This window comes from Schistocerca cancellata, unplaced genomic scaffold (assembly GCF_023864275.1).
Source record: "Schistocerca cancellata isolate TAMUIC-IGC-003103 unplaced genomic scaffold, iqSchCanc2.1 HiC_scaffold_1092, whole genome shotgun sequence".
NCBI lineage: Eukaryota > Metazoa > Arthropoda > Insecta > Orthoptera > Acrididae > Schistocerca > Schistocerca cancellata.
Genome location: NW_026047091.1, coordinates 2264791 through 2289009, shown reverse-complemented (window position 1 = coordinate 2289009; position 24219 = coordinate 2264791). Strand labels below are relative to the sequence as shown.

Genomic DNA, 24219 nt, shown 5'->3' with positions numbered 1-24219 from the left:
CGAACACTAAACTGGTGACCCCTTGCCGCCTCAGACAGTGGTCTACCAACCGAACTCTTCCTCTAGTCAAGTTGTGCCACAAATTCCTCTTCTCCCCTATTCTATTCAGCACCTCTTCATTAGTTACGTGCTGTACCCATCCAATCTTCAGCATTCTTCTGTAGTACCACATTTCGAAAGCTTCTATTCACTTCTTGTCTAAACTATTTATCGTCCATGTTTCACTTCCATACATGGCTACACTCCATACAATTACTTTCAGAAATTGCTTCCTGACACTTAAATCATTACTCGATGTTAACAAATTTGTTTTCTTCGGTAACGCTTTACTCGCCATCGCCAGTCTATATTTAACATCCTGCATCCTCTCTACTTCGGCCATAATTAGTTATTTTGCTGCCCAAATAGCAAAAGTCATCTACTCCTTCAAGTGTATCATTTCCTAACGCAATTCCCTCAGAATCGCTTGATATAATTCGACTAGATTCCATTATCCTCATTTTGCTTTTTATAATGTTCGTCTTATAGCTTCTTTTCAAGACTCTGTCCATTCCGTTCAACTGTTCTCCAAGATCGTTTGCTGTCTTCGACAGAATTGTCATCGGCAAACTCAAGTTTTTTAATTCCTACTCCACATTTTTCTTTCTCTACCACATACATAACATAAAACATTGTGGCACTGATGGTCGGGAAGCCCCGTCGAAGGATGTTCAGCCGCCAGGTTGCAGGTGTTATTTCAGATGACGCCACATCTGGGGATTTGCGTATCGGTGGCGATGAAGTGATTATAAGGACACCACAACACCTAACCTACGAGCGGGGAAAACCTGCAACCCGGCCGGGAATCGAACCCACGCCCGCTGCATGGTAGGCAAACTCGTTACCAGTCAGCTAAGCAGGCGGTCCTTCCGTAGCAGACGTGTGGTCGTAGTGAGGGAGTGTCGTTGGGCAACAAATCGCAATGCACCTGGCGTGTTCCCGGGCCTCCTGTAAAGGCGCTAACCCGCAACGTAGCACCGCCATGCGGGTTGTCGTTCCGGCTCCTCAGGCGCCTCAGCCGAACTGCGCCTGAGCTTCAGGGAGCAGTCCAGTTCAGGGGCGCGCGCAAGAGCGATATGAGGCCGCAACAGCTGCGATCCTCTTGCTGCCTCCACCTCGACATTTACCTCAGCCAATTCTAACCCACATCGACAGACCAATAGCTATCTGGTAGTCGTCCGCCACACGGGTATAACTGCAGTCGGCCGGCAAGCAGCAGGCAGTTCCGTTTGTGCCAACAGAATTAGAACATCGCCAGCACCACGTCGCCTCCCGGAATCGGTGTCGCCCTTGCCATCCGGGACCATCGCGCATTGCGAGCCGCTGCTCCGGCCGTGGACTCTGATGCTGGAACTCCTTGTACTGCTCCTGAGATAGGACTTGGATTTTCTGCCCCCTGTTGATGTCTAAGAAGGTAGTCTGTTTCGTTTGCAAGAGAACTTTTGAGAAGATAGTCTTACGCAGAGATTTACTTCTGTTGTTTTCCAAGAACTTTAAGTTGTCGAAGAAGTCATTCTTTTCTTATTTGTTTGGAACTGTCAACGGATCACAGAATTCATATTTGTGAACATAAACTGACTGTGACAAAAAATTGATATTTGGGTGTAATCAACTGACGTACTGTGAAAGTACACCAGGCGGAACACTTCAGCAAATATATATCTAAATCTAATATTAGAAACAGTCTGTTTGAAGAGTAGAAAATTATATACTAAATTTGTCCCACACAACCAGACTCCTGTACAAAAAAGGAAACGAAGTTTCGACGTTTGACTGAAATACACAATGCAGATTTTCTTTTGCATACAACAAAACTACAAAGTTCAGAAACTTACATGAGCAGTCAGTGCTTTGACTATACAACCGATATTGAAGCCAAGATAACGTGCGAGTTGAACAACCTCCGAAAGAAGTCTTTTCTGGCAGTTTCACATAGTTCTAAGAACGTTCTGTGCGTTTTACGCAAGTGTGTGTTGACTATGCAGAACATCTGAGGCATTACAGTGACCATCTTAAGTTGTGTCTATTCTTTTACTAAGCCAATACCGAAATTTCTTGCACTGACGGGGTAAGTGATGAGATCGAGCTCGGAGTGAACTTTTGTGAGGACGGAAATAACTCGGGCATTTCTTCAAGCCTCATCCCATAATCTGCATCAAGTAATTTAAGGGGTCGTAAACATGAACTACTGCTGACTGTTCGTTGCCCATTGTCGTAATTACCGCTCAACTCGTTCGGCTTGCAAGTATCCTCTGGGTCATAAACTATTGCAGGCTTCCTAGTGGTTCCCATACTGTGGAAGATTCGTGTTGCAAGTACGCAGTCAAATTCCAGGAGTGCTTTGTAACACTGCACATGATAAATTTCTTAATATTGCCTCACTCACTCTTCTCATAGATGACTCTTGTGTCTTTAAACCATCTCTGTGGCAGCAGATCGAATAAAACAGCCTGCTCGTGATGTTCTTGCGCATCTAGGCATAGGAGAGGTAGTTGTAATTAGCACTTACAGAAAAAATAGTTACATAATTAATTTTTTTTATGTACAGACACATCTCTGTAGTCCTGGTACACACTGAAAACTCCGCGCCACAGTCCGGTAACACATCATATCAGACGTCAAAACAAAATGGCGCTGCCCATTGATAAGGTGCACTGTCTTGCGGTAGAGTATTTTTCAGCGTTTTAAGGACGACAACGCTGCAACAGCACATGGTGAGTGAATACTAACGATGCACCAGCATATGACACAGTGGCTAGGTGACGCAGACGCTTCCACTGTGGTCAAACAAGTATGAAGGGAGAAGGAAGTGGCAGACTATTCTCACTGATGGAACGGATATCACAAGAGGAATGGAGACAGCGGCGTTCGAAGACGGCGTATCGCCACCGAGGCGTGTGAATCAGTTACGGCTCAATGACTTGCATGAGTTGCTAAGGCCGTCGTGGCCACTTGCTGACAAACTGCCTGTTACCTTCTGTCTCGGGGTCTTCGGCCGACGTCCATCTGATGATTTTTCTGGCGTTTCGCCAGCACGAGTGGTTGGCATTGTCAAAGTTTCACCCTCCATTTCGCAGTCCACCACCAGCAATGGAGGGTGAAACTTTGACAATGCCAACCACTCGTGCTGGCGAAACGTCAGAAAAATCATCAGATGGACGTCGGCCTAAGAACCCGAGACAGAAGCTAACAGGCAGTATGTCGACTTGCATGCGGTTCTAAAAGGCACAAACGTCGCCACGTTTTGGGTACAGAGATTCTCACACATTCAAACAACGCGTCGATCCGTGGCCACAGCGGTAATGTTACAGCAGTGTCTGTCAAATGAAGGTGACTTTGTCCACCTAATTACCATGGAGGAGAGCAGGGTGTAGCATCATGACCCAAAGACAAGGGGAAAGAGCAAGCACTGGAGATGTGTGGATTCACAATAGTCGTTAAAAATGAAGACGTTTTATGGCCACGGTTTGATTTTTTTGAGATGATAATGAAAATTTTGTCACCACCAGTCCTAAATGGCTGTTACTGTCACTATTCTGCTGTGATACTAACGTGCTGTGTTTTTTAAGTTATATTTTCTTCTTAGACATTAGCAGATAACCAATTTAAATTCATCCTTTGCAAGACAGAGTAAGAATCCATCATCTGAATGTTGGTTACAAATTGAATCTGTGATTCACAGTTAGAAAATGCAAATAGATATAACTCATCATATAAGTAGTTTCAGTTAACCTTTCGGGAACCTATTTCGACGGACTTATGGTTTGCATGTCCCTTGGAGACTAAAACTGTATGCCACTAAGTGAAAATTATAAGTGATGATACTGTACTAAGAGTTAGAGTAGCTCAGAGACTGGAAAATCTCGTGAGCTATTCAAAACTGCGGCCTGCTTGAACTCATCCTCTGATAATATTATCTTTCGGTAACGGTGGTGTAAGTCACCATTGAGACATGGATTTAAAGCGTCAACCTGTGACTAAACAGGAAAAATGGAGACTTTCGTCTCTCTGGAATAGCTGTGCCACAAGCAACTGTTTAAAACAGAACAAGGTCATTAATCCATATATTGTTACGTTACCAATCGAAAAATCAAAATAATGAAATTAAATATATTTACACAAATAGAAGAATAGAGGCAAGTTGAAGAGTATAAAGGATAGTGAAACTTCTGATATGAAAGTGGGAAAAGTGACAGCGGTAAGAACGTAACTATGCTTATAATACAGGGTGTACTGAAACTCCAGTTACTAATTCTGGAACTTGTAGAGGAGACTGAGTACATAATATTTTGAATAGAAACCCATGTGAGATGCGTAATATGTCCCCGTCTCCTGAAAGAAAGAGAAAAGTCTCTGAGTCTCACCGGTACGCAATAGGGTAAACAAGATGACTCTTACCACGTCAGACGGTCACCTGACGTATGCCTTGCTGCGAGAGCTACTCAGCGCCTGTGCGTCTCCGATACAGTAAACATGCTCCTTGTGTATGACGAAGCTCGAAGTGACGGAAGACTTGCAAGTCGGCTGTATCGCGAACGTTTCCCGCGACGTAGTACACTCGCACAAACTTTTTGCCCAAGTTACGCAGCGCCTCCGAGGTACGTTCATCGTGAGAAGGCAGGATTGTGGTGCTCCACGGCAACGCTGCACGCCCGGATTTGAAGATGGTGTACTGCACTGCGTTGAAGAGAACCTACTAACAAATATTCGGACAATTGCGCGTGCAGTGAGTGTTACAGTATCCTCTGGTACCTTACGCGTGAGCAGCAAGTATATCTGTGCCACTAACAGAGGGGACGCGCTATGGATCCAGCAGATGTTCCACAACGCGTTGTCTACTGCACGTGGTTCATGCACTGCTGCATCGACACACTCTTGTTTCCACGTCGAGTTTTGTTCAAAGATGAATCTAAGTTCGCTAGCGACTGTGTTCTTCATTCGCGATACAGCCATGGCTGGGAGACGAAAATTCTCATGCCACTCACGTTTAAGGATTTCGACACCAGTTTCGTATTGATGTGTGGCAGGTATCGTGGATGGCCTTACCTTCGTCCACTCAAGCTAATTTATGCTGCATACTTTATTCTCACACAAAATGTGGTGGATCCGTTCGTGGAAGGTGTGCCGCTGGCTTTCCGCCCGGGAATGTGATTTCAGCGTGATAGAGCGCCGTCTCCCTTCTCACGTGTGGTTCGGAGACATATCGACAGACGACGGAGATGCAGAGGCGGTCCAACCACGTGGCCACGGTGATCGCCGGATTTAACTCCCTCTTTCGGGGTCGTATGCAAAGTTAAATTTACGACACTCCTGTAGTGACAGAGGAATATCTGCTGGCACGAATTCTGACTGTTGCGTTGCCTACAGGGGTCCATGAATTTTCGACACATTTCTCGCTGAGACCTGAGTTTCTCCTCGCTTGCCGGCCGTGGTGGCCGTGAGGTTCTAGGTGCTACAGTCTGGAACCGCGCGAACGCTACGTTCGCAGGTTCGAATCCTGCCTCGGGCATGGATGTGTGTGATGTCCATAGTTTAGTTAGGTTTAAGTAGTTCTAAGTTCTAGGGGACGGACGACCTCAGATGTTAAGTCCCATAGTGCTCAGAGACATTTGAACCATTTTTTCTCCTTGCTTATACAATTTTTAGACAACTTACGGGGAATTCAGCCAGGTGATATTTACAATGACCGCCAACATTTTGGCGAGAGTAGAGCCAGCAATTTTCAAGGTACAAACTGCAACTTACAGGCGTTGTACAGGCAAATTTAGAAAACCTGGGTTCTTGGAGAAATTCAGGAAAGGTAACACACAGACACACACACACACACACACACTCACATACTGCAAAGTAGTGCCACCATGAATGACCAAAGTCACATGTGTCGATAGTGAAAGACTACGAACTAGCAAGTGAGGTAACATTGACTCTGTCCCTCTGTTTTTTCATAAGGGAGAGAGCAGGGTTCCAAGCAGAGTTTAAACAAAAACCTCCATCCTTGTTTACAAGGTAGCTCGCTAATTTAATCTCAGCAGCCTCCTTAGTAACACTGCCCCAATAGCTGAACGTGTATGCCATATCTCGGTACTGTCATATAACATAGGTGACCTGTATCAAAACAATGTTCAGCTAATAGTAATCTACTTGGCTGCTGCATTCGTGTGTGCCGTTTATACTCAGTACATTGGTCATCCACGGTACAAGCTACAAGGAATGTGACATACACCCCCCTTACGCAAACCAAGATCATCCGTAACAGAACCCAAAAACACTTAATTTTAGATGGTTGCCGGAAAACACATTTCACATCTTATTTCCGTAGAATACTATCTATCTTGTAGGAAGTACTTCCTACGTAAGGATGTCGACCCAGTATTATCAGTCACACGATGCACAGTTGATCGATAGCGCAACGCACGTTCAATCTGTCTTTCACTGTAACCATTTTGACGAAATGTAGCCTCAAGATGGGCCAGCTCAGCTGGAAAATTCCCAGAGCCGGAAATTACGTGTCCTATGTACCAAGGTGCGAAATACGCCTTTACACTGAGTCGGATGGTGACAACTATCAGCCTGCAAATACAAGTCAGAGTGAGTACGTTTCCGGTAAACTTCACGCCCCAATGATCCATCAACCTTCCTGCTAACCAAAACGTCAAGAAAGGGAAGGCAACCATCCTCTTCCACCTCCATCGTAAAACGAATGTTCGGGTGGATCGAGTTCAGATGTTCTAAAAAGGTCTTCAAATTCTCCCTCCCACGAGGCCAAACAAATAAAGTATCATCAACATATCTGTAGAAACAGGCGGGTTTCAAAGGCGCAGGCTCCGTGGCACGTTCCTCGAAGTCTTCCATAAACAAATTTGCAACCACAGGAGACAACGGATTACCCATCGCAACTCCGTCTGTCTGCTCGTAACACTGGTCATAGAATAAAAAGCAAGTGGATGTCAACACATGCCGAAAGAGGTAAGTTAATTCAACACCAAACCTGGCCTCAGTTAACCACAACGAACCAGGCAGAGGAACACGAGTGAAAAGAGACACCACATAAAAATTAACTAAAATATCAGAGTCATTGACCGCATTCCCTCCAAACGACTGAGAGATCACCTGAGTTCATTATACGATGTTCCCACCGATCAACTTGTGGACACGATATGTCGGAGCGCCAATATTGCTCACTACAGGACGGAAAGGAACTCCTTCCTTGTGTAACTTCGGAAAGCCATGTAACCTAGGGGGGGAAACCACTATAGGTGTTAAGACCCTTGATAGTGCCCCGCGACAAACCACTTTTCTTCAGGAGGCTGTTGGTTTTTATCTCAACACTTTTCGTGTGCTCAGCATCGATTCTGCGATACGCTGAGTCAGATAAAACAACATTCCGTCTCTTAATCCAACTGAGCACCCATTTCGCCTGATGTGACAATCGTGAATCAACCTTTTACCGACACATTTGATGTATCTGCCGTTTTATGGTAATTTCTCACTTTATGCAGAACGTCTCGACGTTTACTTCGTACATCTAAATTTCAACTAGGACCTCCCTGTTTCTAATAACGTTCTCCGCCTGATAAGTGTTATAAATTGTCATTTATATCCTAAGACCAGAAACGATGCACCCACGAAGAAATTATTCGAATCAGACGGATATCGATAGATGTGATGTACGTGTACAGACAAACAAATGACTATAATCTCAAAAAATAAAAGAACTGTAGCTTCGCACACTGAGCAAGTCAACGGCGTGCTGGTCCCCTACTGGTCCTTTTGCAAGCAGTTGTGTGGGCTTGCGTTGACTGATAGACTTGCTGGATGTGCTGATGATATCGTGCCAAATTCAGTGCAGCTGGCGCGTTAGATCGTCAAAAAATCCCGAGGTGGTTCGAGGGGCGTGCCGATAATGCTGCAAGAATTCTCAGTTTGCGAGAGATCCTGCAGCCAAGTTCGCCAGGGTCGGATCTGATAAGCACGAAGACATGTAGTAGAAAATCTTGCCGTGTGCGGTCAGGCATTATCTTGCTGAAAGATAAGCCCTGGGAGGCTTGTCACGGAGGGCAACAAAACGGGGCGTAGAATACCGTCAGTGAATAGCTGTGCTGTAACGGTGCTACGGACGACAAGCTAAGGAACCTGCTGTGAAAAGGAAATGGCACCGCAGACTAACACTTCTATTTTTTGGGCCGTATTGCGAGTGACGGTCAAGTTGGTATGACACCGCTTTCTGGAGCTTCTCCAAACACATCTGGGACTTAGTTGGAAGCGGAGCTCATTTCTGAAGACAGTTCTACCCCAGTCTACCGAAGACGTCACTGGAGAATTCCCGGGCAGTGGAGGGATAGCAACCTGACTGATACCAGCCATACGACCAAGAGTGATTGTTCGAGGCGCCATTTGTTTTCACAGGAGGACCACTTTGTCATCTGCGGCACCACTACAGCACAGCCGTACGTTGACTGTATTCTACGCCATCGTCAGCTTACATCTCAGCAAGATAATGCCCCACCGCACGCGACAAGGATTCTACTGATTGTCTTCGTGCTTCATCAGCGAGAACGTTTGGAGCGTTGTGGACAGGGAGGGCCATCCTATCATCTGGGTGTTTAGACAATGTAACGCGCCAACTGAACAGACTTTGGCACGATACCCTTGAGGAGTCCAGGGAAGAATTTGTTAATCAATGCTAAGCGGCAGATGTGCTTCCATAAGGGCTAGAGGTGGAACATTGCGTTATGGACTTGCTGAATTAGTGAAGCTCTTCTTTTGTATAAATTATCCAATTTTTCTGAAATTGTAATCACTTGTTGGTCTGTGCCATGTGTATTACATCTACCTATTTCCGTCGCATTCGTATAATTTCTTCGTGGTGTGTCGTTAAGATGAGAACAAATAATAGAAAGTATCCTATCTGTAGCCTATCCCGTGTAGTAAGAATCATAATGGTGAAATTGAGGTATTATCTTTGAATTTAGCGAGTTCAATGCTGGGTACTCTTTATATGTCAAGGGAACTGTGTATTAGTTTCCTGACAACCTGTTCGTGGAAATTATCTAATGTAGAATTTTCCTCTTCCTATGCATCTCTCCTAGAGTAGACAAACTTTGGGAAGTATATGTTGCTACGTTCTTTATTCTCTTTATTGTGTGATGGGAAACGACTGTGACTGTTGAAACCATCAGTACCCCACATTTCAACGGTCGTTTCACCCCCTCATCTGATTCTTTCGAACTAAATTTTATGGAACTGCGCACAATCTCCCATGCACGATCTGATCGACTTTCTCGGCACCTATGCTTCAAAGCAACATCCATGTTCTGTCAGAAAGGACCCCTGATGTTACGCTGTTTCCAGCACTTCACTGCCTTCGCACATTCACACGCCGTTAGCTAGCACCGTCTGGTTCCAAAGTGCGGTTGTCGACCTTCTGTGTGGAAGCAACGATTAATAAAGAACGTTCTTCTACATCAACGTGATTACTCTGCAGTTCACAATGAAGTGCCTGACAGAGGATTCATGGAAGCAGCTTCAAGCTATCTCTCTACCGTTCCGTTCTCGAAGGGCGCGGAAAACATCCTGGCATACTCACTACCACAACGATCCATCGTTCGTGTGATGCACCAAACTGTCAACAATCTTAATGGACGTATCAGGCACTGAGCACCAGATAAAGTAACAGTACTATTATGCTGGAGTGTTGTCCCAGCAGTCAACCGTGAGCAAAGCGATTTGAAATATAAATTTTTGGAACTTAGCTTATGAGAAAGTCAGCGATCATAAAATACTATAAAAATATAATGAAAACAATCTAGATTGCATAAAATATTTTGTTTTAAAAACGGCGACCACTTTCGATCAATGTTTGATCTTCCTCAGACGGTTGCTCTGTAAACTGAGAACCGGCTGGGGTGGCCGAGCGGTTCTAGGCGCTAAGTCTGGAATCACGCGACCGCTACGGTCACAGGTTCGAATCCTGCCTCTGGCATGGATGTGTGCGATGTCCTTAGGTTAGTTAGGTTTAAGGAGTTCTAAGTTCTAGGGGACTGATGACCTGAGAAGTTGAGTCCCATAGTGCTCAGAGCCATTTTAACAATTTTTTTTCTTTTTTTTTTGTAGACTGAGTAACATAAAAATATTAGAAAACACACGAAGGTAAACACAACAGTAAAACGTGATATAACTACGATATAAGTAGAAGAAGAGATACCCTTGCTGGCTGCAGAAGCTGGTAGCATGGAGCTCTTAACTGCTCTAGCCTGGTGTGAACAGCGGCTGCTGCATAACGTGCAGGTCGTCGCATAAATATTGGGAGCTCCACTCAACGTCTCCAGCATCACGTCAGGGATAGCTAGTACCCGTGAAATACGAATAAAACCAGTAAAAATACAACTATGAAATATTTGGATCACGACAACAGTCATTTAAACAGTAAAATAGGCATGCATGAAATACAATAAAAGAACCCTTAAAAGAAACAGAATAAAGAAATAAACAATTAACATTCGAAATTGACCAGTGGTCCTCTCCTGTGCGTAATGTATGTAAAGCAGATATGGCTCACAAGGACGCCATCAGTAACCACAGTAACGGTAGGAAAATCTATGTCTTTCCATTTAAAGTCAAAGGTACAGAATACAGAAGTATAGCTTACAGTTTCTTACTCTACACGTATTCATAATTATATATATAAGAGGTAATAAGTACTTTTAATAAAATAGGAGCAGTGCCAAAGACGCTAAAAATGTAAGCAAACAATAAAACAATACGCCATTGACATTAAAATTAGGTGCAAGGTACCCTGTGAGGGGACTTATAATGCAAAGACAGGACGTCTCCAGTAAATACGTTACAGCGTAAAGACCGGTGTATTCCGATACACTTTACAGGTGCAGAAGTATTGGCTTATTATGACAACTTTGATTCAGAAAATTGTACACACCATAATAATATTACATACAGCAGAAACTATGGGTACGCTATAGACAAGAGAAATGACGTCACCGACACTGAATGTAAGACACTCGGTACCCTTTATGGGGGCTTGTGCGTAACGTACGTGGCTCGAAAGGGACGCAACACGTAACCATGGTAATTCTACAATGATTGATATGTTTCGAGTAACAGTAAATACTGGCTTGTTATTACAACTTCATTCGGAGCAATACGTTCGTCATGATATATTTACATGCAGTAAAAATAATACAGTCATTAGATACAGCAGGAACGGTAGTCACTACACCAGTGACAATGCGTCTAGATATAAAGTGCCTTCTGCAAAGGACTTGTACGAAACGTGTGCGATCTGAAAACTAATGAAAACGAACCCCAGCGGAGACCAAGTGAACGTTGTCTAGTGGAATATTTTAAAGGCCTGGACTGCTTTTATTCTGTTTCTCATCTTACCAGTAATTGCTTCAGAAAATGTGTGACCAGTGTCAAAATATCGACTTCTATGCATCGTCAGCAAAGCTCACGCTAGAGCCCGATTTGGAAAGGCAAGAATTGAACATCTGTTCCGAGACATAAGTAAATCGAAAAAGTTCTGAAAACCTCGCGAGACAGGCTGTATAACTGTAACACGAGATATCTGGGGGCAGCGACGTTGAACGAGAGACGGAAAGGTCGAGAACTTACCGCTGTCGCTTTCCTCAGGCGATGCTGAATACGCTTCCTTCTTCATTAATCTTTGTTTCGGGCATGAATATTCCATTTAATTCCCTGTCTTCTATCTTACACTCCCTTGTTTAACCTCTCTCCGTGGCTTAATGTAAATAAATTCGCTTTATATTATCCAGGGCCGCTTCTCTTACTCTTAATTTCCCTAGTGTTTGGTTTACGCCGGTACTTCCATCTGGACGTCAAATGATACTCGTTCTTTGCTTTCTTTATTCTGTTTTCTGTAACTGTGCGTAGACGATATCTAGCTACAGCGTAACATACTCGCTGGAAGTGTTCGTGACACTCCGTAGCCAAATGGTACGACATAATAGTTTTGAACGTGGAATAGATCAGACGCTGCATTGATGAAAACAGGAGCAAGTCATCTATACAAACGTACACTACTTGACAAAAACGTGAAGAACCCAGAAGACATGGTCGGATGAATGTAACTTCGTACACGTACGCACCATCGACGGGTATGTAATAGAGTTGCAATTGGCTCTGACAGCTACAACAGTCACTGGTGTGCGTTAGTGTTGTTCGTTACTATGTCTGGTTGGTTGGTTGGTTGGTTTGGGGAAGGAGACCAGACAGCGAGGTCATCGGTCTCATCTGATTAGGGTAGGACGGGGAAGGAAGTCGGCCGTGCCCTTTGAAAGGAACCATCCCAGCATTTGCCTGGAGCGATTTAGGGAAATCACGGAAATCGCGGGATTGAACCGTCGTCCTCCCGAATGCGAGTCCAGTGTCTAACCACTACTATGTCTGGTAGGAATATAAGACGCATGAACAGAGTCAGATGTTGAGTGATCACTGTCAAGGACACGGGCAAGTCCCGTACCCGTGTTAGACGGCCCTGTTACTGACAAGGAGACCATCAGACCTGGTAATCAGGGATTTCGATGACTCTTAGGTATGTTGTAGAGAGTACCTGGCCAGCGCTTGCGAAACCGTATCAAACCACATATCCAAGCCAGAAGGGGTGCTACGTCATACGGCCAGTTTCTCTGTAAATTTTATTCGATTCTGCAAGCACAGAAATAACGCCACATACAAGTTCAACACGTGAAGTTTCATCTCGTTTCCTCCACCGTTCTGGGTAAGTCAGTTTTTTTTTTTCACAGCGGGTATTTTGAGCAGTTTATTTAACCAATACGACCTGCTCCAAGCGTTTGACTATCTCAGTGTGACAGGAGTGGCTAGGTCCTTCAATTTATTACTAGGTTCCAACTTCTTGTAAGAAGGCCTGTTTTTTATTACCGCACTTTCACAGCAGATAGCACTCTGGACATACTCAACTTACAAAAAACGCTGCTTGCTGGCGTCGTCACACGAACATCATTCCAAGTATATTGTCGGCTCCAGACTATAGCCATATCTGCGTATAATACGAATTTTGTAGACGGTATGAAATTAAAGTATAGAAATGTTACATGAATTTTTGTGTGTCTTATGTGTCGTCGTCAACAATGAATAAATACAGAAATGGGAATATTCTCTATGAGACAGTTTTTAAAAGAGCGTCGTAGTGGGTCTCCATTTGGCCGACTGGTCGATTGGTGCAATATCCAGATTTGTAGGGCATTCTGACGTGACAGTGTCTCTATGTTGGACGGGGCAGGGACAGTAGTCGTCGAAGTTCCAGCCGGCCACATCTGACCCCCACCACAAGGGAGGATCTCGGTTTTGCCCACCAAGCACATAGGAAATCCCTTACCATCTGCACCTGTCACGCGAGAACAAGAATTGACTTCCTGAAACGTTCTGAGTCGTACTAAACGACTGGTCGGAGACTGGCTGCGACAGAACTAGGGAACTACTGCCTAATGCATGGCCTGACGGCAACTCCACAACGCAAACGGTTCCGTTTGGCGCGGTACAGTGACGGGGAAGCAAGGCCTGCCGGTGAATAGCGTCGCACTGTGTTCAGCAATGAATCGCAGATTTGCACCACGCCGGACGACCATCGACGGCGACTCTGGCGGCGATTCTGGGCAGAGACACTATTCTTCCAGTGCTTTGGACAGGCACAGTGGTGTTACGTCATGGTGTGGGCAGCCACTGGGTATGACTTGAGGTTACGGCAGACAGTGACTGACGGCACAACGAGATGTCAGGAGCATTCCGTGTCCTCGTGTGTTACTTCCCTCGTCACAGCACCGCAGTGGCACTTTTCAACTGAACAACGCTCGTCCACACATGGCACGTGACTCTATGAAGAGTCTGCGTGAAGCTGTGTGATCCCAGTGAGATTATAAGGTATGTCGTCGACAGAAAATGTGTGCCACCAGCTCTGAGGTCAACTTCGTCCCAGTAGCAGTATCCAGAACACGGAAAACCGTTTGTGACCGTCGTGTACCAGCACGCCTACGGAGAGCCTGCAGGAGCTTTATGACGCCCTTCCAGACGGGATCAGCGCTTGCGTCCAGGCAGTTGCACTTCATGCTCATAAGTGGACTTATCCTGGCAAGTTCTTTGTATATGTGACTCGACTTTGTAATCACTGAAACGACATCCCCTACCCTTTATGTTTCATTTCGTTTCTCCCTTTCCTTCTCAATGTTTCATGTTTTTCAAGCGGTGTATATTACAGACGACTGTTGGTTTCCCATGCGTTTTATTTTTATTTTACGTGTAATATTTTCTTCAGTAGTTGTTAGAGATTTTCTTACACATTGTATCTCGCAGTACCTAGCTAGTAGTAAAAATGGAAACTATTCAGTTGTCTCTAATATTGTTGCCTGATTTTTTTCTAATTTCCAACTGGGAAAGATTTATGCGCGCAAAGCAGGCACTTGGTAAATTCCCAGAAGCTTTTCGTGGGTTTCAGATCAGGCGAGTTTGGTCCACAAGACATTAACGTAAGTTCACTGTCATTGTTGTTCTGGTCTTCAGTCCGGGGACTGGTTTGATGCAGCTCTCCACGCTACTCTGCCATGTGCAAGCTTCTTCATCTCCCAGTATCTACCGCAACCTACATCCTTCTGAATGTGTTTAGTGTATTCATCTCTTGGTCTCCCTCTACGATTTTTACCCTCCACGCTGCCCTCCAATACTACATTGGTGGTCCCTTGATGCCTCAGAATATGCCCTACCAACCGATCCCTCCTTCTAGTCAATTTGCGCAACAAAGTTCTCTTCTCTCCAATTCTATTCAATACCTCCTCATTACTTATGTGATCTACCCATCTAATCTTCAGCATTCTTCTGTAGCACCACATTTCGAAAGCTTCTATTCTTTTCTTATCCAAACTATATATCGTCCATGTTTCACTTCCATATATTGCTACACTCCATACAAATAGTTTCAAGAACAACTTCCTGACACTTAAATCTATGCTCGATGTTAACAAATTTTTCTTCTTCAGCAACGCTTTTCTTGTTATTGCCAGTCTCCATTTTATAATCTCTCTACTTCGACCATCATCAGTTATTTTGCTCCCCAAATAGCAAAACCCCTTTACTGCATTAAGCGTCTCATTTCATAATCCAATTTTCTCAGCATCACCTGATTTCATTCGACTACATTCCATTACCCTCGTTTTCCTTTTGTTGATGTTCATTTTATATCCTCCTTTCAAGATACTGTCCGTTCCGTTCAGCTGGTCTTCCAGATCCTTTGCTGTCTCTGACACAATTACAATGTCATCGGCGAACCTCAAAGTTTTTATTTCTCCTCCATGGATTTTAATTCCTACTCCGAATTTTTCTTTTGTTTCCTTTCTGCTTGCTCAATATACAGATTGAATAACATCGGGGATAGGCTACAACCCTGTGTCACTCCCTTCCCAACCATTGCTTCCCTTTCATGTCCCTCGACTCTTATAACTGCCTTCTGGTTTCTGTACAAATTGTAAATAGCCTTTCGCTCCCTGAATTTTACCCCTGCCACCTTCAGAATTTGAAAGAGAGTATTCCAGTCAACATTTTCAAAAGCTTTTTCTGAGTCTACAAATGCTAGAAACGTAGGTTTGCGTTTCCTTAACCTATTTTCTAAGATAAGTCGTAGGGTCAATATTGCCTCACGTGTTCCAATATTTCTACGGAATCCAAACTGATCTTCCCCGAGGTCGGCTGTTAGTATTTCGTTGCTGTGACTTATTAATCTGATAGTACGGTAATTTTCACATCTGTCAACACCTGCTTTCTTTGGGATTGGAATTATTATATTCTTCATGAAGTCTGGGGGTATTTCGCCTGTCTCATACATCTTGCTCACCAGATGGTAGCGTTTCGGTAGACCTGTCTCTCCCAAGGCTGTCAGTAGTTCTAATGGAATGTTGTCTACTCCCAGGGCCTTGTTTCGATTTAGGCTGTGTTATTCAAACCACTCTAGCCTTGTGAAACAGTAAGTCATGCTGCTGGCAGGCGCTACCTCTTCGGTGGCGACATGAAGCTCGACGGGGTGCGGGTGGTCCGTAATAACCTTCACGTAGTCTACAGAAGACATGCTGCCTTCGTTTACTACCACAGGTCCCAAGGAAGCCCAGGTGAATGTTCCCCATAGCGTAATACTGTCCCCACTGATCTGCGTATGTAACGAAATGCATGTACCTGGCACTTGCTCGGCTGGATGATGCAGCGCCTAGTGCAGTCGTAACTGACGGTGTCGTCGGGTAACAGGCAACTCGTCGTCTCCTGCTCTTAACGGTGTGCTGTGAAAGACCTGTATCTGCACCAGCTGTGTACTCCGTCATCAGATCTGCCACATACCGACGTCTAGCCTGCTTTGCAGAGTGGACAGGCCGTCGAACTAGATTTAGTAGGATTTATTATATCTCAGAGTATGCGTGGTTATCCACTGAATATACCGGGTGATGAAAAAGTCAGTATAAATTTGAAAACTGAGTAAATCGTGGAATAATGTAGATAGATAGAGAGGTACAAATTGATACACATGCTTGGAATGACATGAGGTTTCATTAGGTCCAAAAAAATGCAAACGTTCAAAAATGGGTGACAGATGGCGCTTCATGTTATCAGAATAGCAATAATTAGCATAACAAAGTAAGATAAAGCAAAGATGACGTTCTTTACAGGAAATGCTCAATATGTCCACCATCATTCCTCAACAATAGCTGTAGTCGAGGAATAATGTTGTGAACAGCACTGTAAAGCATGTCCGGAGTTATGGTGAGGCATTGGCGTCGGATGTTGTCTTTCAGCACCCCTAGAGATGTCGGTCGATCACGATACACTTGCGACTTCAGGTAACCCCAAAGCCAATAATCGCACGGACTCAGGTCTGGGGACCTGGGAGGCCAAGCATGACGAAAGGGGCGGCTGAGCACACGACCATCACCAAACGACGCGCGCAGGACATCTTTCACGCGTCTAGCAATATGGGGTGGAGCGCCATCCTGCATAAACATCGTACGTTCTAGTAGGTGTTTATCAGCCAGGCTGGGGATGATGAGATTCTGTAACATATCGACGTACCTCTCACCTATCACGGTAGCAGTTACTGACGTTTTGCTGTCCAGCGCCATCTGTCGGACATTTTGTGAACTTTGCTTTTTTTTTGTTCTAATAAAACCCCATGTGTCAATTTTCACCTCTCTATCTACATTATTCTGGCTTTTTGATCACCCTGTATGCATAAGATTCAATGGGCGAGGATGGGGTTGGTGTCAACTGTCTCCTCTTCCACACCCTCCTCTCGTCCGCCCCGTGCCCTCCCGGTTCCTCAACCCATGCACCGGCCACAACGATTTACGCTGTGTCGAAACCGCTTATGTGAGTGAATATCTCCATTTGGGGCATGCTTCGTCTCTAGAATGATTCCCCGTTCGCCTCTGTTCTGGTTTTATAGTTTCATAGCTGCATATCCCGCAGCCACCAGGTTGGATGGTTGTTTGATTTAGGGGGGGGGGGGGGGGGCACCAAACAGCGAGGTCATCGGTCTCGTCAGATTACGGAAGAATGGGGAACGAAGACGGCCGTGCCCTTTCAAAGGAACCATCCCGGCATTTGCCTGAAGCGATTTAGGAAAATCAAGGTAAACCTAAATCAGGATGGCTGGACGCGTGTTTGAACCGTCGTCCTCGCGAATGCCAGCCACCAGGCACTACTCGTTGATGTAGTACTGATCTGTTACGAGTCTAAAATAGGAATGGGTGATATTTAAAGCGCTGCTAAAGTAACACAGTTACTCAATCCCACAGCCATAACCAAATAACATCTTTCATGCAGAGCCCCAATAAATTTTGAATGGGCTAGGGTTCATCGACAGAAAAACGCCTTTCCACAATTCACCTTATTTGCTCATATAAAATAAAACTATCGGTTTTTCTATGACAATGTATTCCTTAATGCTATTAAAATTTCGTTGCCTTGTCAATATAATAGGCATCCTCCGAGTTACATGATGCATAGTGTTACATACAAGTAGCTCCGTGATGCTAGGATGTTATTTATGTGTCTGCAACATATTCGTTCCTTCGGTAGATTCCATCTCAACCGTTCCTTGCAGCAGCTGTGATTCACAAGGGAACCATCATACGTATTGATTATGGACTTCAGTGAGTCTTAGGTATGTTGTAGAGTAACCTGTCCCGAGTACCTGGCTAGCGGTGGTTCATGCGACGGCCCCGAACTTCAGAGAAAATCGGCGTTGAAGTTTCATATGTAGCTAGTATACTCTTAACGTTAGTCGTCTTTCGATTAACCGAGTGTAGCGCAGCGGCTACGGTACGAATACTTGTTTTTATGTTATTGGTACGTGGTGAGGGAATAATGATGAGCCACATTTTTGTAAACGAAAGAACGCCATATGCCTTCACCATAAAAATTATCCCACTTACATGTACTCCACTTTTGCATCCCTGTGATGTTTACTTTTATAGGCAGGTTACAATTTTCACAGAAAATCATAATGCTCTGTGCTGTTGTAAGCTGTCGCCAGCACACCATTCGGCAAAGATGTAGTGTGAAGATCGATAGTAGTGGCTGGACGTGGTGCGCCTACCATGAGAGAGACCAGAGACACACCGACAAGCAACAGGCCGCCAACGCCCTCCCGACAGCAGGTACTTGGGTGGCCGCCGCTGACCGGGCCCACTGGTTCACTTCCAGTCTGGCATCTGCCATCCACTCCCAGAGCGGGCTGAGTTCATAACAGGTTACGACAGTGCACAGGGACCAGATTAGTGACTATGGCGAGACTACAGTTTGTAACAGCAAGATTACCGATTTTGTCTGCAAGAGGACTATTACTGATGAGCTTGTACCACAACACATTGACTCTATTCAATCCAAGTAAATGTGCCAGTTCATATAAATAAAGAACCGTATTAATCTATGTGTGCATTTGTGTTGTAGGAAGAGGGTACTAGCCACACGTAACAACATCGTCTCCCTTGCTTCGATGCAGTACAAGACCCTACAGTGGCGACGAGGACACTACATGCTCCATACTTGCTAAAGACTAATAGGGAAATCACTCGATGGAAGATTTCATAAAAATATGTTCCCTAATTATGCATCGATTTAGTGTACCTGCTTTCACAATAGTTATAAAATACTCAAGGTTCGCATCGAGGTTGATCGAAGAAGGAAATATCTTTTCGAATTCAAACGAACTGTGTTTTCCGGCTCCTGGAAATTGTGAGTGTCTGCAAGGCAGTTCCTTTCATTAAATGTGGTGGTGCTGTACGGATTTGTGTTTCTGTTGCTTCTATGCCAAATACCACATGGAATTCTGATTTAGCACAGAAAGTGAAGGAAATGGTACGGAATAAACCAGTTCTGTAACAAACACAATACACGATTGAAGAAAGTTTAACGTATGATTTATAAATGGAAATACTACGACGATTATGACTACTTTCGAATAATTCTGCGTGACGTGTGGTATCTAATAATCTTCTATTCAATGAAATTTTGAATGAAAGGAGGGTTTGAACCAGTAGTGCCGGAATAATAGCCGCGAATATTAACAGCTGCGCTACGTTCTCGTGGTCGAAGAATGACTAATGTTACAATTGTGATAGGTACACATAAAACTGAGGGCCGTGGCCTGAACTGCCGCTGGCCAGGTACTCTCCACAACATACCTAAGAGTCATCGAAATCCGTGGTTACCGGGTGTGATGGTCCCCTTGCCAGCAGCAGCTCCTCTGGGCAGGCTGTAACTCGCTACCGGACTGTGTCCGCTGCTTGCACATGTCGCCACACGTATACCATTCCAAGTATATTGTCGGTTCCAGACTATAGCCATATTTGCGTTTAATACAAATTCTGAACACAGTACGAAATTAAAGTATAGAAATTTTACATGCATTGTTGTGTGTAGTTGTGTGTGGTCGTCAACAATGAATAAAGACAGAAATCTAGTTTTGTCTGCGAATATCTCTCAGTGAGAGACTACAGTAAGAGAACTGCACGGTGTGATGTTTTGTTCAGACTTTATGTTTCAAAATGACTGTGCTTAACTTTTTATGAAAAGTGCTGACACAGCCACTTAACTTCCATTTAATTTACACTTTCAAGTATCTGTGTTCGAGCAGATGCTTTCAGTTATAATAACAAGCCCTCGGTCAGCACTAACGCACTTTCCGTGTTCTGCTTTCATGTTTCGTAGCTTTCAGCATGCGTCACTGTCCGCATGGAATCTGTTAAATAGTGTGTTTCTGGAACTGGAAAGTGGTCATCTGTTGCTTGTAGTTAGTAGTTCAACTCATACCTATGCTACAATCATGTCTGAATGACTAACCAAGGTGACAGGATGTATTAACTGTCGAAGTATACCTTTCATACGTTTCTAACATTCTCAGTTGATGCTGAGTTGGCTCATAGCTCCTTGATCTTTTTTTTATTAATATTTATACTTTGTCTATTAGTTTCGAGTTTGTAAAAAAATGTTCAAATGTGTGTGAAATCTTATGGGACTTAACTGCTAACGTCATCAGTTCCAAAGCTTACCCACTACTTAACCTACATTATCCTAAGGACTAACACACACACCCATGCCCGAAGGAGGACTCGAACCTCCGCCGGGACCAGCCACACAGTCCGTGACTGCAGCGCCTTAGACCGCTCGGTTCGAGTTCGTAGTCTGTGGCGTGATGGTAATGTCATGGCTATATAGGTTCACTTTTGTATACCTCTGGCCCGACACGAAATTATTCTGACAGTGTCGTGTGGTAACGATCCATGAAGTATTGTAGCACAAACAGCCGATGTAGAAGACAATTACTGCAAATATTCTAAAAGACAATTAATTACTGCTTTACAAACAATTAATAATATTATGAATGAAAATAAAAATTCCTATCTTAGTTGTATTATGGTATTAATGCTGAAGGCGGGGACAGAGTACATACTTGTGATGTGGATCGTTGAACGACAAATATGAATTTTGTACTGTAATACAGTGGTGTTTGGAGAACTAGAGACCAGAAGCAATACAGAACCGAAATATTAGCCTTCCTTATTCCACGAACGATATGTTGTTGTTGGATTATCTCAGAGATAAAGTCAGACTCTAAGATATAAATGTAAAATTAGAAGTTGCATTATAGAATACAAAACTGTAGCACTATTTGTTATTGAAGACAATCGGTTGCGGCACAACATTCAGACCATGTTCGGGTCTCCTGGATTAAGATGTGCAACGTACGCCTGTCTGTTGAGGGTGGCCTCCCATCTTCAATTAAAAAACACTGGCACAGCTGTGTATTTTATAATGCAATTTTTAGCCTTCCTAAACGCTTTTCAGCACAGCCTACTTCAAATATGTCTCATGCTGCCTACCACAAAAAGTGTGGTGGTTAATATGCACCAATGAAGAAAACTGCAGTTACTGACGTCTGTACAAGGACTGTGCTTTACAAAGAAGTGCATACCGTTAGAAGTGGTTCCATTGTTTGAAAAGTGAATACTGATGTTAAGAATGAAGTGTGAAACAACCTCAAGAAGTATTGTGAGCAGAAGTGGCTTAAAGATGAAGGTTGGTTGGTTGGTTTGGGGAAGGAGACCAGACAGCGTGGTCATCGGTCTCAACGGATTAGGGAACGATTGGGAAGGAAATCGGCCCTGCCCTTTCAGAGGAACCGTCCCGGCATTTGCCTGGAGTGATTTAGGGAAATCACGGAAAACCTAAATCAGGATGGCCGGACGCGGGATTGAACCGTCGTCCTACCGAATGCGAGTCCAGTGTCTAACCACTGCACCACCCCGCTCGGTTTTAAAGATGAACTAAAAGAAAAATATCGACGAGATTCCAGCCTCAGTAGAATGCCATACATCGCGCACCTTAATCTAGGAGAACCGAAGGCGGACTGATGTTAGACCGAAATCGATTGTCTTCAATCAAAGAGTAGCGGTAAAATTGTGTATTTTATAACGCATTTTCTAACCATGGTAAAATCTGTGCAAAATAGCTTACACGAAATACGAGAACAAAATAAACATAGACACAGTAAAATGCGTATGAACGTTTTTGGTGTTCTAATTGCTCCATCAGAGGTACGATATATAAAAGAAAAACAGTTCCCCCACTATAAACGAGCAGAGATAAATTGTAATACATGGTAATCATAGGGGAATAGGGAATGATTTCGTATCACTATCCGTTGTATAATCTGAATATAAAAATATTAGAGCAAACTGAATCAGAGTGAATTTGTGCAAGTTTACTGCCGGCACTCCTGCACTCAATACCTGCCATAAATTATTACAAGAAATATCTATTATGTCTTAAAAGATGCCTTAAGTAATGCATGTAATGCGGTATACAGATTATAAATTGCACACGATGTTGCCTTACTTCCGATTCTATTTTTTCAGCCCTGAATAGCACGCGCTTGTGCTTAACTTGGCAACATACTAGCACATATTAGCTTCACTATGGAACATGTTTGGTGACACTGTATACTATACATACTGCAGTTTTTTATATATTTCCTTCGCATTTCGTAAGAACCGTGCTCCTTCACCTACTTTATAGCAACCAAGACAAATTCCGATAAGTTGCCTGCTTTCTGACACTGGAGAAAAGCATGCAGCTTCTTTTTTCAAAGATACGAAAGGAACCATTCGTGAGCTTTTCCGCTAGTTCTATAATGCTTCAACTTACGTAAAAAGCATAGCGCCGGACTTTCTACTGATATTTTCTACCTAAAACCAAACTGCGTATCTATCAACAAACAAATTACTGAGATGTGGACTTACTAGGCAGTGTAATAACCTTGTCTGGGACACTGACAGTCTCCAAGCTTTCTAACTTTGTTTCCTTTCTCGGTAGGAGATACTGGGATTCAGTGGAAAATCCATCAAGCGTTTTACATGCTGTGCTCTCCCGAAGATGGCGGGGGGAGGGGGGGGGGGAAGCCTGCATAGAATAGATGAGGGCGTAGACGACTATCACTATGTTACAAAATCGCCTTACGTCAAACAAATAGTTCCAAAGTGGACTTTCATTTCCCAAATGTGAATGCAGCAGATAGTACCTCAACAACATGGTCGGATAATCGTCACACTGTATCAGAATAGTGTCTCAGCGAGGGTCTTATGACTCATCTACAGTTGCCGCCGAGAACAGCGAAACCAGATGTGGGAGGTTATATCCACTGGATCTAGGACTATACTATTAGTTAAGATTAGATCAGTGTAAGTGACCACTCAAGTACCTAATCTACATACTCCGGCTATTTTTATCAAAAAATCACTCTAAATTGTTGGTGGTCTGTCTTGCCATCTGTCTTTGCCACAGCTGCTGCCCAACTCTATTTGACCCTGTGACGAATCCGTGTAGCTGCTTCGTTCAAACAAGCCATCTCATATCAACTATTCTGTAGAGGGTTCTCTTCTTGCCACATTTCACTCCAAGTGTACTTCGCGAATACAATATTACACAACAATCGTTCACTTGGGTGTTGAGCATTGCTTGTCAGTCTGGCATAATTGCTAGCCACTGTTAAGAGGAGACTGAAAAATTCAGAGAAGGTCGGCCTATTTTGTAAGGAATCTTTTAATACACGTGAGAGCATTACCGAGATATTTCCCAGACTATTGGCTGACGCTATGAAAGAGAAATTGCTCATAAGTGGACGTTTACCGTTAAATTTACGAGAACCTACTTACCAGGAACGAGCCGGCCTGAGTGGCCGAGCGGCTCTAGGCGTTTCAGTCTGGAACCACGCGACCGCTATGGTCACAGGTTCGAATCCTGCCTCGGGCATGGATGTATGTGATGTCCTCAGGTTAGTTAGGTTTAAGTTCTAAGTTCTAGGGGACTGATAACCTCAGAAGTTAAGTTCCATAGTGCTCGAGCCATTTGAACCATTTGAACCAGGAACGGTCTACAAACATCTCTCTAAGTGACCACAAGAAGAAAATTAGACGTCATAAGGTCGTGACCAACAGCCATTCGTAACGGGAGCAGGAAAGGGAGGAAATGACAGCAGTACTAGAAACGTGCAGTGACGTTGCGCGTGGTGTGTAAATGTAGATGTATAATTAGGGCAATAATGGGGTAGCTTGACAGAAAATGAGCTAGTCCATTGTGAATCGAAGGTGGTGA

The 24219-nt window shown here is 44.0% G+C and overlaps 1 protein-coding gene across 1 annotated transcript in view; it reads left to right on the top strand.

Annotated features, from left to right (window-relative positions):
• Positions 1 to 24219, top strand: part of LOC126154493 (dipeptidase 1-like) — a 1598597-nt gene that overhangs the window by 613061 nt on the left and 961317 nt on the right. The gene's annotated exons all lie outside the window — the stretch shown is intronic.